General features: G+C 37.2%; 1 protein-coding gene across 1 annotated transcript in view; it reads right to left on the reverse strand.

The window, feature by feature from the left end:
* Positions 1-4,757, reverse strand: part of LOC125238097 (homeotic protein proboscipedia) — a 76,537-nt gene extending 71,780 nt beyond the window's left edge. The window contains exon 1 of the mRNA XM_048145388.1: positions 4,557-4,757. The gene's annotated coding sequence lies outside the window, so the exon portion shown is untranslated. The remainder of the gene's footprint in view (positions 1-4,556) is intronic.
* Between the last annotated feature and the right edge of the window lie 15,070 nt (positions 4,758-19,827).

A 19,827-nucleotide genomic window follows, 5' to 3' on the forward strand; every position in this document is an offset into this window, starting at 1 on the left:
TCCTGTGTGTGTGTGTTCATCAAATATTTGTTACTTAGTTATTGGGTCAATCCGCGGCAAGAGTAACATGAGTCACGATTTTATGGCATGTTCCATTTATTCACGATGCAACTTCCAGTGATAATCTATCTCTAAATAAGTATTACTTTCCCGATTATGCATAGATCCTTTCATTTGCAGCTGTAGTTCAAATAAACACCCAATGAAGTCGTGACTCACGTTACTTTTACGTGGATTCACCCTATTGATGTTATCTATAGATATCAGCAGCGGCTGGTCCATACAAGCCGATTCCCACCGGCTTGCCTAAAATTGATTACTAGTAAAGTGCCTAATGTTAAGGTAGGTTTCTTTTTGCTCAGTGTTGCCTAGAAAAAAATTTTCACCAGCCGCCACTGATAGATATTACTAATACTAAGTATTAATATAAATATAACTATTTACATACCTTTATTTTCACCTAATGCCCGAAGCATAAGCTTTGAATTTCTAGTTTGGGGCAGGCTATAGTTAGATCAGTGTAAGATTGTCACATAATATAAACCTCTAAATTTTATTTATTTAAATTACTCCCTAATACTTCATTTACTCTTTTGACAAAACAATATGATTGAGAACGAGTAGCAGCCTGTATCTGAACAGCAGTAATTACGCGTAAGACGCGGTGTCGCGCCTCAGATTGAATCGTGATGGATCACCAAAGGGGTGCAGCGTTCCGACCGAATCCGAGTTGTATTTGACGCGCGGAAATTCATAGGCTGACTAGAGTGTCTGCACTGCACTTAGAGAAATGTTGGTGAAATATATTTGGCTATTCAATAAAAACATGGTCTTACGAATTATGGGTTATTTCGGACGTCAAATTAAATTGGTTTGAAAAAAACAAATCGGTTTTGCTTACGTTTAAAATATTAATGCCTGTTGTGTTTTGTTTGAATATGGAAGTATGTTAAAAATATGATCCCTGAATATAATTTGACTGCATCCTAGCCTAGTCGAATTCTGGTAAGATTTTTTTCTACATTACGTGTTTAGGTACTTTAATAATGCACAAGTTAATTATTATAGTAGGTTGCCTAATTCCTATAGTACCTCGTACTAGGTCATCTTAATTTGGGACTAGGTCGATCTGTACAAGGCTGTCTCCAAGTATTTATTATTATTTTCTTGTACTTAGTTGCCTCTACGGATTTATTATATAAACCTACTGTAACGGTTAGTGTTCAGAAGCATCCGCCACACCACACTAGTCTCACGTAATTCATAAACATACAAAGCAGATCATGCATAAACACGAGGCTGGAACTCTGGAACTCCTTATGTAACGTGGCATGTACTGGTACGCGCGTGCCTGCGCCGCGATACATAATGTATGAGCGGTGTTTTGTGAGAGTTAGCCTGCGCTTCATGTACCTACGTGGTTTAATGGGTAATAGGCACCTACGTGGGTCTCGTTGTTCATTTGTTTCATAATTTTGACGGGATATAATTTTTTAACCACACACTTCGTTGTAACGAGAGTGTTTTTTTTTGACGTCTGATTCGGTAAATGATTTAGTCAAAAGTCTACATTTATTTTATTTATAGTTAAATAATTATCCAAACAATTAGTTGACACTTAATTTTGCTACTGTAAACACGTTTTATCAATGGAAGACTAATATCAGAAGGCTAGAATTGCAAGTGTGTGTCTGTGGGGCTTGAATTGACACTGTCTATTCTTGTTATACAACCTGTTTTTATTGAATTCCGTTAACTTTAAGGGACGGTTCTTTATTTCGAATACAATTAATTTCTCTAAGAAAATAGCGTCTTAACTCTTACGGTTATAAGGTTATTAAAAAAATTAAGATAATTAGTGAACACGCGTGTGACAACCTTTACCAATTCCTAATGTTATTTGTTTTGACATGTGCCGTCAATCACTTGACACTAACTTGAATGTTATTCTTAAGGGTCTCTCACACTAATAAATTCATTTATGTATGAAAATGATGAAAACATTTTTTTTTGCGAATTTAACTAAAAGTGATATACGGGATGGTTCCTGATAATGAACCTAGCGACGTGTCGAATTTAACAAAAAAAAAAAAAACACGGTGTATAAAATGATGTGTGTTACGAGTATATAAGTTTAAAATGCATTCACTGAAAGTAGGCAAGCCTTCTTAAGACGCAAGTAATACACACAGTATTAAAATATTCCTTGACAGGGAGTTATCTAAAATTATAAACACATGGCTTACCAATTCTTTACTAGTATAATAATAATAATAATAAAGGAAGGAAGATAAATAAAGGAAATAATAATAAAATTCTTTATTCAAATATAACACAACTAACAGTTACGTTCAAAATGCATTCACTGAAAGTAGGCAAGCTTTAGGCCACCTTAAGGCGTAAAGCTTGCCTACTGTACAGTACAGTATTCAAATATTCCTTGGGAAGGAATTATCTAAAATTATTCTCATCTTCATCACACAGTATTCAAATATTCCTTGGTAAGGAATTGCCAAACATTATAAACACATGGCTTATCAATTTGATACGAGTATATACGTTCAAAATAGGTAAGCTTTAGGACCGGACCATCTTAAGGCGCATATACACACAGTATTAAATATTCCTTGCTAGGAATTATCTGAAATTATAAACACATGGCTCACCAATTCGGTACGAGTATATACGTTCGAAATAGGTAAGCTTTAGGACCAGGCTAACCTAAGGCGCCAATGCATACAGTGTTCAAATATTCCTCGCCAAGGAATTATCTAAAATTATAAACACATGGCTACCAGTTTAGTACGAGTATATACGATCACACTCGGCCGTCGGTGGGCGTGTCCGCGTACGCCCAGCGACGGAGGCGGGCCCGGTCTCTAGATATTTGAATTTGGACAAGACTGAGCTCTTACCTACTCGTATGTTGAGATATCTGTATGTGAGCACAGAATATATAATAGTACAAGTACAGAAGGCTCACTCCTTTGATGTTAACAAAACGCCGCCATTCTAAATTCTTACCTACATTAACAAACGGACCGCACACGTGCAGACGGCATTGAATTCTATTGAGCCGCGCGAAGGTCGTCGCCAGTGAATGGGCCGCGAACTCGCGGCCGCCGGCATGTACTTGTAGCGCGGCGAAAGGATCGCGGAGTGAGCCGCCCCTGATGTGAGGTTATGTGTGTAAATAGGAGACAAGACTTTGCCAAAATACGGTACCAAATTTCTACGGTAATAACGTTTAAATTTTGAAGTTAAAAGAGAATATGTTGTAGTCACATTATAGTAAACGGTCTGTTAGGAGATTATAGTACTGCTTACCTATAATACTGCTTATTTAGGTATATATCTGGTTTAAAACTAAAAGCATTCGAATTAATTTGATGTTATTGTACTATGGATTCCATTTGGTTTTGAAATTAAAGAATGCTGGCTTTTATTACTACAATATATAACTCTATATTCTAATTGATCATGGCCTTTTAATTTCAAACTGCAGTAAAAAAATATTTTGTCCAGTGTCTTAAATGCACAAACTAGGTTTAATTTTGTAGACATATGGGATTGTAGGGTAGGTACCTACTTTTTAACTATCTGCTCCAAAACGATACGTTGGTCGACCAGTTGTAGAGCTGAATAAAATTCATTACAAAGTTCACTTTATATTTCAATATATCTCAAATATAAAAGAAATGTGACGAAACTCTTCAGTGGTGAATGCATTTTCAAATTTAAGTGACTCACAAACAACACACACACAATTTAAGTGACTGACAAAGTTCACTTTATATTTCAATATATCTCAAATATAAAAGAAATGTGACGAAACTCTTCAGTGGTGAATGCATTTTCAAATTTAAGTGACGAAGTAGGTACCTTAAACATACATATATTCAATAAAATAATTGCATGTGTCTACTAAATTATAAATGAATTAGAAATTATTCAAGATAGAATATAGTCTCTATTGCCATCTGTAAAAAAAATATTCTAAATAATTATTTAGCCATAACAGCGTCCATAAGGAAAAAGACACACTATCCAGAGTATTTTGGTCATAAGTATGTAGTTTCACATGTATGTGCAATTTATACACTGTTAAATGTGTGTCCTCTAACTGTCAAAAATCAATTAGGTACCTAAGCAGTTATTATTACTAGAGTAGCTGCCTACTAACACTTAGATAAAATCCCAAGATAGGACGTAGTATAAATACAATAACTCTCTATAACAAAGCTAGCTGTCAATTCCACCATTAATTTAAAACACCTGTCAGAAACGCTCACTTATCAGCTTTATTAAGTAAATATTCAAGACAAAAAATAATAATAATACTTGAATGAACCGAAAAGCAACAAAAGTAACTTTGAATATTGAGGGTAGTTTTAGCAGATAATTTAGTTTTATATTTTTATCCACTGTACCTACCTATAAACATAAGAGGCACAACATAATCACATTTTCCAGAACTAGGTTCTTATCAAAACCAACCGGAGAAAAATTATAACACTCATAATTAGCGTACACAGGAACTATTGAAAACAACTTACTTTTCAATTTAATTTCAGTTTTACACTGACGTACAGTCAACAACACTTCTTTACAGTCATTTTAACTATCACAACACTTCACTGTAAACACTTCCTCGCAACAAATCCACTGAGTTCAATGTCGTGTATCCAAACGCCACCATACGGGAATGTCAGCAAAAAATATTCATCTATAGAAAATTGTTATCAGTGGTATCAGAATGTCAGTGTGGCGTGGCGACTGTCAACTGTCTACTAAACGAATCGTCACCGCTTTCGGCCCGCCATGCCCACCGTTCCTCACACCAGCGACCCAAACAGTACAACTCACAAAACGAAAAAACACAAACTCATCTCTATCATGCTGCGTTAAGATCAGTAACGTTAGCACTCCCCTCGGACGTTACGTTTGGGAAACCAAGTGGAACGTGCGCGTACTGCATCGTCTCTACTCTTCACACTCACGCAGACCTCAATGCTTTATCTTTGTCGTTGACGTTTTAGAGTTTTGAGTTTTAAAACATCGAATTGATTTGGTACTATTATTTTTTCTGTCTAAAATAAACTTTATTTAGAATTTTTGTCTCCTTACGACTTCAAGGAATAAAATTCGTAGATTTAGTGACACGGCAGTGAGTTAAAACACGTAACTCTGAGCTTATTGTAGCGCCGTCTCTTTCGCTCTCGTGTTTCTTGTTTGTTTCACGTTGCATGATTCGGCCAATAGCATTTACGGAGCAACCCACCTTACGGCAGATAAACTACCGCGGAATAATGTGCTCTAGCGCTCGTGAATAAAGTTTCACTTTTGAGCATAATAATTTGAAGTTACCGGCGTTTGTCACGCAAGAGTTCTAATTTTAAATCAAGTGTAGGCGGAGCTCTCGTGTTCGAGCTTTTGAATTGAAAAACAGAATGTCTTTAAAGAAAACCTGTTTTGTGAAACTTAAGCCTTTTACGTATGCGAGTTTGAAGTTTAGCGTTGTAGCTACATACGTACCGCGTCTGGCCGCAGCGCTCCGTGCCAGTCGCTGAAATGAAGTAAAAAACTTTAGTAACCGGCTTGTCGGTATTTTCCTTTTGTTGTTTGATTTTCGGGGCATTGCATGAGAAATGCAATGCAACAATATGGCGCCCGCTGTAGGTAGAAACTTTTCAGAGCCCGAGACGTCGCCAAATACTCTTTGGTATATACATTTTTTTATTGCAACTTTTCAGGTTCATTTTTCAGATGGCTCCCTGAAAGTCGATCGCGGGTTGTTAAGGTGCAGTTCCAGTGTCACCGGTTAGGCCTCCGTCTGTGAACTCATTAGGGCTGTCGGTCAAGGCCTCAGCCGAGGTCGCTGCGGTGGGTGGCCGCCTTAATTACACCCTACGATTTAGGACTTTTTCTCGGCTTTTGTACGACTTAGACGGTTGCTGGATACAGCGCCGTATTTAGCCCAGAGGTTTGTTGACCTTGATTTGCCAAATCTATTGGCTTTTTTGACGATTTAATAAACACGCTACAGGCTTCATGTGCTATATGCTCATTATGAGTTTGTTTTAGTCTATTACTTTGACTTGTGTAGGTACCTACCACATATACATAAAGGGATAAAAAATAAATGAAATAATGTAGCCATGTAGAGTTTAATCTGAATTCTTGTATAATGGCCTTTTAAACAGTACAGTATGTTAATATAGATGCATAAAAAATATTCAAATATTAGGCATCGCTATAAATACAATTCGTATCTACCTATCCGCTTTATCCGTTGTTTTGTATGATTATTCTAGGGTAAACACGGGAAAAACTGTTACATCGGATCACACATGCTAGAATAAGCACTGCAATTGTAAAATATAAAATTGTGGGTTTATCATAAAAGTAAGTAATAAAATAACTAAATTGCCACTGTTTATTAAAACACGAATAAAAGTCATTGAAGATTCTGATCTCTGAAACGAACTTTTGAGACTTGAGTTGTGAATAATTATCTAGCCGTGGTCAGCAGAGGAACGTTTGTTTTTAAAGTACAATGAAAGCCCTTTAAGAAAAAGGTGTACAACTTTCTTAAAAACAATAATCGCCAATCTACGATGGTTTTAAAAAATAGGGTAACGATGCGATTTTAATGGGTCTCTAGGTGTGCTACCCTAGACGGATTTAAAAGGAAGTGTAAAGGTGTCATGTGGATCATTTGCACTCCAAAAGTCACCGAGGACACTACTGAACACATGCAGAATGAAAAGGCCTTCAGAATACGGGTACAACTCCAGAAAAAACAGCTCAAGTGGTGGCACTGCTCCTAAACGGACTACGGCAGTAGCAAGTTGCTGAACGCCTAAGCATAAGCCGTTTCCGGGAGCGACGAGGCTTGCTGCGGTTCCTGGAGATCTGTGGCTACATTAGGAAGCCTGAATCTGGGAGAAGACGCTGCACCATTTGTATCGGCCTCTTTGCGGAACCGCTTTCGGACCGCTGCTGAGCTGCAGATACTGCTTAGGACAACTCGAAGAACTGCAGTGGGTGTCTCCACGATCAGAAGAAGATTGCTGGAGAAGAAAATGTTACCCCGAAGAGCTGGCAGGGGCCCCCAATTTAAGCCATCGAATTTCCAGAAGGAATTTTCGCGAGGTTTGGACGTTGCAGCAATGGAGGAAAGTTTTGTTCCCCGATGAGACGAGGGGGTTCATTTACACAAACGATGGACGCAAGAGGGTGTACAGGAGTCAAGGAGAGCAGTTTACACCAGTCTGCACCGAAGAAACAGTCAGAAACGGGAGCGGCTCGTGCATGTTCTGGGGCGGCACTTCCATCGACGGCAAAACGGATCTCGTCTGCGTTTCCCGCACTGGCTGTGGTCGTTTTGAGGGGTCCTTAACTGCTGGCAGTTACATTATGGAGATGTTTGAAGAACATGAGGTCCCATACTCTGAGTTTGTTGGACCTGACTTCCAATTTATCCACGTCAACGCCCGTTGCCATGCTGCCTTGACAGTGCGGGAATCCCTGCATGAGGTCGGCCTAATCCTTGTATAATATAAAAACTCGAGTCGGTATTTAGGAGTTTTAGAAAATTTTCGTTACCATAAGTGCGGTATTAAATTTTATACCAAGAGGCACAAGCATCTGCAGGCTACCTATTTATTTCTGAAGCTGACTACATATATTATCAGCTGCAAAAGTGCATATAGAAATTAGCCATGCACTTTTGCAGCTGATAGCACCTAGACACTTCCATACCTACACGTGGCGCCTGGTGAAAGTTTCTGCTAGACAACACTGAGCAAAAAACCTAAAGGTATGTTAGGTACTTTACTAGTACCTAATCAATTTTAGGCAAGCCTGTGGGAATTGGCTTGTACGGATCAGCCGCTGCTGATACCTACCTACTTATTTATATATTAAACGTCCAATTTACAATATGAATCTTCAAGTAACAGATGCAGAAAAATAACGCTTAGATACTATAGTCACTTGTATCAAAAAAAAATTTTATAATCCTCCGATGAATATTCACGAGCAGACTTAAATGGAATAATTAAATAAGGCTAAAAACTTATTTAAGTATTCTGGCGGAGATCCGCTCATCAGCCACGTATTCTGGTCCCGTTCTGACCATTACTTTCTGCGTACATACAGTACCTAAGTGAGGGTTTATGTAAACAGAAAAAATGCTAGGTTTTTCATTTGACATTTTACTTTATCTTGTGTTTAAAATTTTGAGTGTGTGACAATGAGATACAAAAACGTATACGGCTTTACAAAGTATTCATGCTATCTTTATTCATTTTGCCAAATAAAATTGGTTTTAGGGGCTTTTATTTCCACAGATTGACTGAGTCCCACGGTAAGCTCAAGAAGGCTTGTGTTGTGGGTTGTGGGTACTCAGAAAACGATATATTTATTTATTTAAACTTTATTGCACAAAATATACACAAAAATGTACAAATGGCGGACTTAATGCCAAAAGGAATACTCTACCAGTCAACCATAGGGCCAAACAGAGATTCAATACAAATGGTGCAGAGAGAAAACAAAAAGGTGATGAACTAAGAAAAAAGCAACTATGTATAAACTACATATACTTTTACATACATAGATATTTATAATAAATATTTTAAATACATACAATGAAATAAATATCTACAATATTGATGGATATTATTCGAATTCTTGTTTTAGCAAATGCTTGCGTAACAATCGCTTGCGTAATATAGGTACATATATAACATACAAATCATCCATGACTCAGGAACAAATATCTGTGCTCATCACACAAATAAATGCCCTTAACGGGATTCAAACCGGAACATTTTTAGATCAGGATCACAGCATTACGTATATTCCCTATATGTATATTCCCTGTATCAGTAGTTTGGACCTAGCTGAATTCGAATCTAACTGTCCAGGCTCAGCTAAGCTTTTTATTGAAGTCTTCTGGAGCAACTAGGAACTATTAGCTCACACCCAGATTGGATTGCGTAATATGGATTGCTCTACTGATATCCTGGAAACGAAACTTCAGTATGAAATTTTCGTTTAGAAAAACTAGTAAATTCAAGTCTGGTGACGAAGAGTGTTAGATTATCCTTAGGCTAATTGTCATCATCCTCCTTGCGTTTTCCCGGCTTTTGCCACGGCTCATGGAAGCCTGGGGTCCCTTAGGCTAATTGTCATATAGTTACATTATTCATCATCATCATAAGGCCTCGTACATCTTGACAGATGATTTAAACAGCGTCTGAATGGGAGAGACAACTCTTCTCGTGACTATATAGACCTATCCGGGAGAGACATGAACGTTCGCATTTCTTGCATTGAAATTGAGACCCAACCGTCGAGGAGACACTATCGCGATTGTATCTTTTTAAACGTTTTACAGCTAAGTCTTGAAACCAGATGTTGTCTGGATTTCTTTACCTTTTGTGATGATACTTCTCCACTCATTTTATCCATTAGTGCAAAGTAATTTCATACTAATTTTAACTTGATATCCTAAGCTGGCTAATTAGAATTGACATTTAATGGATCGTTTATTAACAAATTGATGTAGTTATTTATAAAACAAATAACTTTCCTCTCGTTTTCTGGAAGTCTATTTCTCATTTCCTACAGAACCTAAGCATTGCTTTAATAAGTTTGAAACATTTATAGTAATGGAACCGATGTAATCGTGGCCCGTGCTGTGATTAATGCTCGCAGAGGCTTAATTAAAGGGTAATATGCCGTAAGTAATTGTAATTACTATTGTGCCCGCTTAGCTGGTGTGAATTGCAATTACTGTTGTTTAGATATTAAATAATGGAAAAAATGTGTTTGTATTTTTAATTTGTGTAAATTACTAAACAACAGAAAACTTTTGCTTAACTTAGACAACCGATTAAATTCATAATACTTACTTAATTTTCGTTACAGTCTGTTCGGAAAGTCAAGAGTCGTGGAATGTATTGGACCCCATACATTTCATGAATCTTTCCGAACAAACTCTAGTGATTTCATAAACAACTTAAATTACAACGTTACTTTACCACTGATTCGCACTAAACGATTACCATCCAGCTTTATCACGCGAACGGAGGAACTAAGAAGTGGAGCTCACTTCCTGCATGTCTATTTTTAACTCACTATAATTTGGATCTTGGTAAAGCAAGAGCTAATCTTTGTAAATCTTTTGGGTAATAACCTAACCACAAAATTAAAATTTTGAAATAAGCCCGACATAGTGGACCGATTTTCATGAAACATCGCTAAGAACACTCCCGACTATTTAAATCAGCTTTCAAACAAAAAAAAAACTAAATTTAAATCGATTCATCCATTCGGGAGCTACGATGCCACAGACAGACACACACAGACAGACAGACAGGCAGACAGACAGACAAAAACAGACAGACAGACAGACAGACAGAGAGACACGTCAAACTTATAACACTTATAATGGTTAAAAATGCTTTATCCTAAACTGCATCGGTACTTTCCATCAGGTGATATTGTACTAAAATGCTTTACCAATTGCCAATTTAAAAAAAAATGTCTAGACTTACCGAATTAATACATACACCATCATAAGTAAAATTATAAGTAGGTACAGCACAATATTTGCGATGTGATGACACTCGTACAATGATGGATGTCATTCATTTAGTTGTCTATTTGTATCACTGGCTGCATTTTTCAGTCGTAGTCGATTTTTGATGAATCGACACGACATGTACGTATTTGTATGTAAAGTTTTATTTTGCAATATTTAAATGTCCCTACTGCCTCAAGTGCCTCAACATACTTGGTTTTACAAGTTAATTTACGACGGGCAGTTCATATTGTTGGCGATGTCGATTTTACAGATTTTTTTAAATTTATAAATGGGCTTAGGTACCTTTCTACTCATGACCACACACGCCGAGTCAAAAACGTGGCATACTATGGAGTGAGCTCAATATAGTGCATATTGCTCGTTTTTTCAGAACTTCAGAGTCTTCACATCTGCTGACTACCACAAAAAAAAAACTAAAAATGTTAATAAAATTCTTACACATAATGAAAGAAGAGTAGTTTTGTGAAATACTCATTTCCCTTCGAAAGATGCACCCTTCGCGGCGGCGTCGGTTCCTCCGGTGACCGCAACTGTGAGGTATAATTTGGAGCGACATGTGTCCAAAGGGTTGCGCCTCATTAGCGTCAGATGCTCGTCCGCAGACTGTCAACTGTTAAACTGTCATAAATTACTTGACGGCTCGTGATCGTGCCTCATCGGTGTCGGAAGGCTTATTGGGCACTAGATATTTGCAGGCAAAACTTTTGAAAGTTCTTAAAGAAGTGCGGTACAAGTTTGTGTCACGCATATCGTGTATTACCCATTCATGAAACTTCATTTATTGTGTAGCCAGGGACGGCTCACTCCGCGATTCTATCGCCGCGCTTTAAGTACATACCGGCGGCCACGAGTTCGCGGCCCAATAAAATTGAATGTCGGCTGTTCGCATGCGGTCCGTTTGTTAATGTAGGTAAGATTTCAGAATGGGGGCATTTTGTGAACATCAAAGGAGTAAACCTTCTGTACTTGTACTTTTATACATATATTCTGTGGTATAGCATGGATAATTTTATTACGGTTTAAAATTTTACTTCTATGAGTTCATAAGCTATCTAGTCGATTTTTAAGGGAATATTACATTTTAACAGTCTCTCAACATAAACGTTTTTGTCTACTGGATTTTTTGTAGAAAAATCTTTCTTTTGACATACATTGGATAATATATTTTGGGTCACTGAAAGATAATGCTGAATATATTTCAGTGACCCTAACTCCAAAGTATATATTGCTGTTCTCGCTGGCCGAGCCTTTACACCAAGTTGCGCAGGTGACCTTAGTCCCGTTTCCCGTTCCTGTTCCTGTAATTACCAGCGTTTCCTGTCGATTTGCGCCCACCTGTCGGCACCGCTACCTGACTGGCACAGCCCAAGGAATTAATTGCGCACCTTGATTAATCGAACTCAGAAATAATTAAATTTGCACGTCGCTGACCAATGCAGTGACGATTCGATCAATCTTGTTTGTGCAGCAATATTTTTTTTCTTTAGAAAAGGTTGCTAACATTCCTTTAAACTACATAATACCTAATACATGATGTGCTAGCTCCATTCGCTTTTATTATGTTAATTCGAGTTTTAATTTAAATACTTATGTATTTAACGTAAAAATTAAGGAAGGCCGGCGGCTATATTTCCGAGCTCATATAACCCGGGAACCTTCAAATCAAGGGTGAACAGGCATCTTCTGGGCGAGCTCACTCCATCGTAGGCCACGTCTTTGTCTTTGGCTAAACTGTGGTCAAGAGTAAGCCCATTCATAAAAAAAAGAATAAATGTATTTCTCCATTCCTCCCTTTCTATAAACGCCTTAAGGTGGCATTTTAGGACACCTAAGGAAAGATTTTTACATCTTCATTCAACAGAGTCTCAATACTATATGTTCTATGTATTGTAGTTACTGTTAATAAAAATCTTTACCAATTACATGTGTGGGTGCATAATAGTACATTGGGTAACAAGGGAGGTAAGGGGGGATATTAATAACGAGTGTTATAATTTGTGACAGCCGCAGGCAGGAGTGACTTACAGATACGAGTTTTTAATATCCTTACCTCCTGCGTAAAGTTTACACTATGTTTTTCATCACATTTGAGAAGAAAATACAGAGAAAAAATCTAGTGCTGTACTGATTTAATGAAAGAAATATTTTATTTGAATTTAAAATTATTTAGTACCTATGCATACCTACACAATACATTATGACCTCAAAACATCTGCTTATAAGACTTATATTGACCGGGATATAGACCGTGATTACTTTTTTGATTTTTGTCGAGCTCCCGATATTTCGACGCAGTTGCATGCATCATGATCACGGAAAACTGACGAAGGCGGGTGGATGTTAAAGTTGCATAGACAGCGCGCGATATACCCTCCTTCGCGCGCGTCGGCTGCGTTCACTTTCAGCGTTACCACTGGTCGCATTCACACTCGATGGTCTGTCCAAACACACTACACTCACAGTGTCACTACGTTTGTTCAATTCTGACTTCACCGGTTTTTTACACAAAAAAATCACTGGATTCCATACATTAGATAGTTTGAAGCCATCCTCACGATTGAAATTTTTATATTTGTGAATCTCAATGGCTTTTCTTACCAATCTCGGTATGTAGTGGCGTTCCGTCGAAATTACCTCAGGACTATGCAACTCGATCCAATGATTTGCACCCGACTCAATGAGATGTTGAGCAATAGCAGACTTGCGAGTATCGTTCTTTTTGACTGCAGCAATGTGTTCTTTAATTCTGCAGGCAATAGTGCGCTTGGTCTGCCCTATGTAAGAACTGCCACAACTGCACTCAACTTTGTACACACCAGGTTTTTCCAGAGGAAAATTGTCCTTAGGTGACCGCAAGAACTGTGCAATTTTCCTGTGTGGGGTGAAGATAGTTTTTACAGAGTAATTGTTTAGTATTTTAGAAAGGTAATCACGGTCTATATCCCGGTCAATATAAGTCTAATGAAAATAACCGTGAATCATTCAAAACTCTTATCTGCTTATAAGATACCAAAGTTAAATTGCTTTTACAGTTTTAGCATTCCATACTCGGCATTGAGCTCGAGGCAAAAACCGACAAGCATACCGATTTCCACGAACATAAAGCAGACCTAAGACCTAACATAGGCACTTATAGAAGCAGAGATACAAGTGTAGAATGTATGCACCTAGCTATTACTTGCACGGGTGCATCGCAGGGTCAGTGCACCAGCCTGCAAGGCCTCCGCTTTTTATACCAGCGGCAACCGCTTATTTGCCACCATCAATCATTATTTCGGCCCAGCGTTCGACCGACGCGCGCTTCACAATTTGAGAAAATAACCCTTTTTTGTACTTTGTATTACAGTTTGCAATAATACGAGCCTGCGGAGCGTGGTAGGGTATAACAATATTTAAATTGCCAGTTACAGACGCGTCGCTATACAGATACGGATACATTCTACGCTATAGGTATGTAATGTACCTACTTTGACGGTTGTGTTGCAATAAGGGCTGATTTTGTTTTGGTACATAAAGACTACGCGCCATCTTGCGGAATTTCATTAGAACTATTTTCTTCATACTAAACTGAACTGTCACTTCATACATCAGAATAACAGCGCCCTCCTGACAATAGTCATATGTATATTTCTGGTCAGGCTTTACTTATGAAAAGTGAAAATGATTGCCTCGTTCTAGGCAGTCGATGAAGTATTTGTTCCCTTCTGCCATTTCAAGATACCTAAATGGTTGGAAAAATAACATTAAAAACTTTTGCGTTTTGTGTACACAAAATCTCTGTTTTGTCATTTGCCAAACCTGTGTTATTATTTATGTTATTGGCAAATAAAAGTGACAAAATGGATTCGCAATAGAACAGCTTATAAACATCATTTAATATGGACGTGAATCGGTGGAAAAACATTTTGTTTTTACTTAGAACTTGGAGCCCGATTCAGATTGTACGATTTGTTAAAATTTTGATAATGTTTTGATAAGACCTTGAAGATAGCTTACGGATACGCTGATTGATGTAAAATACTAGGGTAAGTGTAGTGAGTATGCATTTTATCTCTTTATTAAGTCGATAGGTCCTTCTTAGGTCGAGCATAGCTGATTAGGTGATCATATCGTAGTTAATATGCGACCAACATATCAGTAGCCACGAAATCGTACCATGAGAACCCCTAAAAAGAGAGAAAACGATTGAGTTCCAAGTTCCAATTTATACTATAATTCTTCCTGCTCTTAACAACTAGGGCAAACTACAAATCCAATGTAATATCAAAACCATTTCAAAATAACACAATATTGTAGCAGAATATGGTTCTTGGTTTGCGATTTTATGGTAAACATTGGCAATTTGTTCTGAATACATTAAACCTGTACCTGGACCACTTTTCTCCGATAATGATTGTTGAGGATTACTATTTAAAAGATATTAAGCAATTATTATGTAGCTTGAGGACGGTACCAAGAAACACACCAGCTAAACATAAACTGCGATCTTTTTTTTTACAGTAGATACATTAACGCTTTATTTAACTTGAGAGAAGGCTAAGGATTTTTTTTATTTAATGTTTTATTACTGAAGTGTATATGAAAACGTCAAATAGAAACTAAGTCTCTACTTAATTTGCGTATCTCTATACGTATAACCTATGAAAGCAATTGAAAGCTCGGTATTCAGTATGTTTAACTGAATACCGAGATTAGTGACAGTAACAGGGCCTAAGAAAGTAAATTAAGAGTTTTTCAAACTTTTGAAGTAATTTACAATAAAATTAATGAAACGAGATTCTTTATATTAATGAAATAGCCCATTATTAATCCAACGGGTTAAAGATCTGCTAACGTGTCAGCGGGTAATAAAAGCAGGAGATCTAAACTGCAGGTGCAGTCTACGGCACTATAACGTTGAAAGGAGCGCTTTCCGTCCGAGGCCAGGAAAACAAACTTTGGGAATAGATAGATTTCAGTTACGAAATGTGATATTTTACCATGCCAGGCAGCACGGAGTGCTTGTGATCTGCGATTGCTTATAGTGTATTCCTCACTGTATGGACTTTGGTCTGAAAAATAGATATTTTATTTTTATTTTTTTCATTTTAAAGGCTGTCGCATTGAAAAAATCGCACATATCGCACTTGGATTTTTAAGGACTGACATTGTACTTCAGATTGCAGAAATATGGGACTTTATTTATTTCTCAAAAATCTACATTTATGGAAAAAACGGCGGGGAAGAGATTTGGATAGAGAATGCTAAAAATATTAATATTCAAGTCCAGTTGAGGAAGATTACGTAACACATTAGACCATCCGGAGCTTCCGGCTTCCGGTTGTTTTTTGGAAAATATGATGTTTCCAATCACCGGTCAGAGAAAATTAAGTGTTAAGTATTTTTTTATGCACACTCACAAAGAACGGTTTTCTAATGCGACTGTCTGAACCTTTGAGTGTGTCCTCTAAGTCCTCTTCATATAACTATGTATTTCGTTTTGGTTTTGATACCACTCTAATTTTATTATCGTGGTGGTGGTCATTGTTTATTGGCGAGTATCTGATGCTTGATTTTCAGTTCATTACACATTCATCGCATCAATCCGCTTTAGAGTTCGTATCAAAACATGATTAAACCCGTAACGAGTTTTTAATCTGAATCGGGTTCTAGTCAATTTTGTAAAATAAAAAAAATATTATATGAAAATATCTTTTATGCTGTGAAATCGTGCTTAAAGCAGTAGTTTCCGCTCGCTTCGTGGCTTCCCTCAAATATGCGAAGGGGCCGGGGGCACTTTAAAAGTCTGAACTAGCTTCGATAATAAAGTACGCGTCTAAGTCTATACAGTAAACATGCGTTCCGCGTATCAGTAAGGAACGGGGGTGGTATTCGACTGCCCAATGAGGCAGGTATGACCTGAAATATAGGTAATAGGGACGTTCTTTATAGTTATTTAAGTCATTTTAGACAGAAATGGACAAGATGGTATGAAATCGTAGACGGCACTTCCAATCTTGCAATCAATGCAGACAAAAAGAGTTCTCTATAATGTTACTTTGAAACATCTTAGACATTAATGTTAAGTATTCATAAGAAATGTATGCCTACTTACTATAATACCTACCTTAATGATATGATTATACGTAAATTCAGAAATGTTTATTTCAGAAGAAGTATTTACAAGTTTTAAACTTATGTTTAAGTGGGTATCCCTGGATGTTGCGTTTTTATAAGGATCCGATGATGTAGGTCAGCAATTCCCGTCAACTTTGTACAAAAATTAAGGGAAAAGTTAAATTTGTTTTTATTAATTCCTATTTTGTTACCAAGATTTTGTTGATGAATTGAGATTTTATTAAGTTTTATTTCGTCATTAAGGTTCTCTAGTATCTATATTTCTTAATTATAACAATTATCCTGTATATATCTTACGAAAGTCGAATTATATTACTAAATGTTGGTAACAAAATAGGATCAATTAAAATTTGCTGACGTGGCATTGTACAAAGTTGACGGGAATTGCTGAGGTAATATAAAGTATACTTAGTCTATTCCCATTGATAGGATGAGCAGAGTCCGTGTGCGTGTGTACCCTACAGGCACTGTAATTTCAAGATTAGCTACCGCGTCCTACACTTGCACTTGTTTCTAGCCATATAGTTTCCTTAGTCCAGTCCTCGTGTACGAATTTTTGTACATATTCCAAAAAAAAGAACTATTATTTTATTGAGTAACGAAAGGTTCCAAATTCAAAAACTAAACAAATGCTTCCAGGACTCAGGAGGATATAACCCTTGGAACTTATCCAGTGTATACTCCACTTTAGTAACAACGGCGATGTCGAGCGCGCAGTGGATGCGGCGGGGCGGGGCGAGCGGGGCGGGCAACAGATGCGGTGCATTGCCGCGGCAGCTCGCGACGCAGGGCCGTACTGGAATCGTAAAGTTTCAACTTATTTTAGGCATATACGTGACGATATAGTTCTGCTGCTCTAGCACAACTTGCCTTGTCACGCGCGAGTCCATACTTGAAGTCGCGCTTGATGTATGGACTCGCACGCGACAAGGCAAGTTGTGCTAAAGGATCTGGAATAAGAAAAATATTGTTGGAGTTTCACGTAATTAGAATAGGTAACCAAAAATGTTTCTTATATTAAGTTTCACACGTAATTGTCTCCTAAAATGTAGGTATCTTTGACGTTATTAGTTAGTTGGAGATGGTACCTAAAAGTCGTGAGCAGGAAGCAAATTATTACAGGGCAAATATAAGAATTTGAAACGTGTAAAAATCTGATTGGGAGTTTTTGCATTTAACCTACAATAAAATACTAACAGCTATTATAAGACTTATTAAATTAAAACTATACAATATTAAAAAAATAATTACACATAATTATGAAATAAAAAAGTGATCAGTCTCCGCCGCGTCTTGCGTGAGCGACGAACCCGCGACGGCGACGCGATGCGATGCGATGCGACGAAATCAAACCTTCTATCTCTATGGACTTGTCTTAGGTGGGCGACGGAACGCGACGGCGATGCGACGCGACGAACTAGCGATGAACATGCGAATGTTAAGCGACGCGATGCGACGCGATGCGATCAAACCGCTGTGTTCATATAGGAGTGTCTTGCGTAAGCGACGGCCCGCGACGGCCCGCGACGGCGATGCGACGCGATGCGATGGCGATGGGCGCGCGATCAAGCTATTTGATTTTTAGAAGCAAATTCAATACGTAGAGAGGTCGGACTAGAGAAATAACGATTGATTACTAGTCTCACATTTCATTCTTTATATTTTCTTATAATAAAAATTCAAAATATTCAAATTAATATAAGTTGACCAAAGGAGTAATGTGCCTAAAAAGTAAGGAAATTACAACTTTTGTAACTTGTATTGATGTGCACGGTGATACGTGATTGTCTGCGTAAAATATTAAAATTTAAGTGTGAAGTAAAAATATGAAACACTAGTGCGATGACCTTACGATATATGTACTAGCACTTGACTTTGGTCAATAGGATCACAAAATTAACTAGTTATTACAACGGGCTCGTAGCCTAGCGGTTTCGACGTCTGGACGCCGCGCCAGCGGTGTGAGTTCGAACCTCGGCTGAAGCGTGTTTTTGCAGTTTTATTTTTGTTTCTTTTATTTTCTACTATTTGATTGATTACTTTTTTCTTTCTGTAAGAATCTACATTCTCATTTTTATTTTATTTTTAATAACTCCGGCTTTTATACTAACAAGGAAAGGTACCCATACAAAAAAATATAATTAGACTAATCTTTAAGGGGCGTTCATTGTAATTCCTGCGCTTCCTGCATTTATTGTTACTCTTAAATAATAATATTATCCTAAACCAGAACTTCTTGTTGCCATATAAAAAAAAACATACATATAAGACATACCTTTGTGTCGATAGATATTTTTCAGTACAGATGGTGTTTTTTTATGCACTAGTGCGAGAAGTGGTTCATTATTTATTTATTTATTTATTTATTCCAAGAAAAAATTCACAACATTATATGCCAGGTCGAAACTTCGGAGGCTCATCTGTACTGAAAAACGTCGTACGATACACGTGCGAAAAGGAAATTCGTAACTCGTGTCGATTTAAAACACTCCCTTCGGTCGTGTTTTAATTTATCGCCACTCGTTTCGAACTTCCTTTTTTACGCACTTGTATCGTAATGTACTATTTTAATACAGTTGCTCAAAAAGTGCCCGTTTTTTGGCTGTTTAGCGTGCGAGAAGTTGTATTTTACGAACTAGTGCGTAAAAAGTATATACATTCCATTTTACGACTACTTACCGAGCTGTTTTCATATTAGTCTAGTTTACTAAGACAGAATAAAACTATTAAACATACTATTAAGTGATTAATATTTAAAACGTTAATATTTCATATGTAATTGTTTACTTTTAGTCATACTAAACATAATTTATAAAATGGTTTATACTTTGAAAAATCGGTCATAATGAGTCGTGTAAACAGAACATGATTGGAACGAAACGCGTCTTCTACTGTCAAAGTAGAGGCGTCTACCATGTTTTAACTTAATGCACGTTCAAAAAACCTCAATATGTTACGCGATTTGTCATAATTATTTTACGTTATTTGCAATACATCGGGGCATAAATGGATCGATTAAATTAAAATGTAGTTGTACATTAAACAATCGTCCCAAATCGTAAATGTTTATGTTTTTATGGCACCCAATGAAA

This window comes from Leguminivora glycinivorella, chromosome 2, assembly GCF_023078275.1.
Source record: "Leguminivora glycinivorella isolate SPB_JAAS2020 chromosome 2, LegGlyc_1.1, whole genome shotgun sequence".
Lineage (NCBI taxonomy): Eukaryota > Metazoa > Arthropoda > Insecta > Lepidoptera > Tortricidae > Leguminivora > Leguminivora glycinivorella.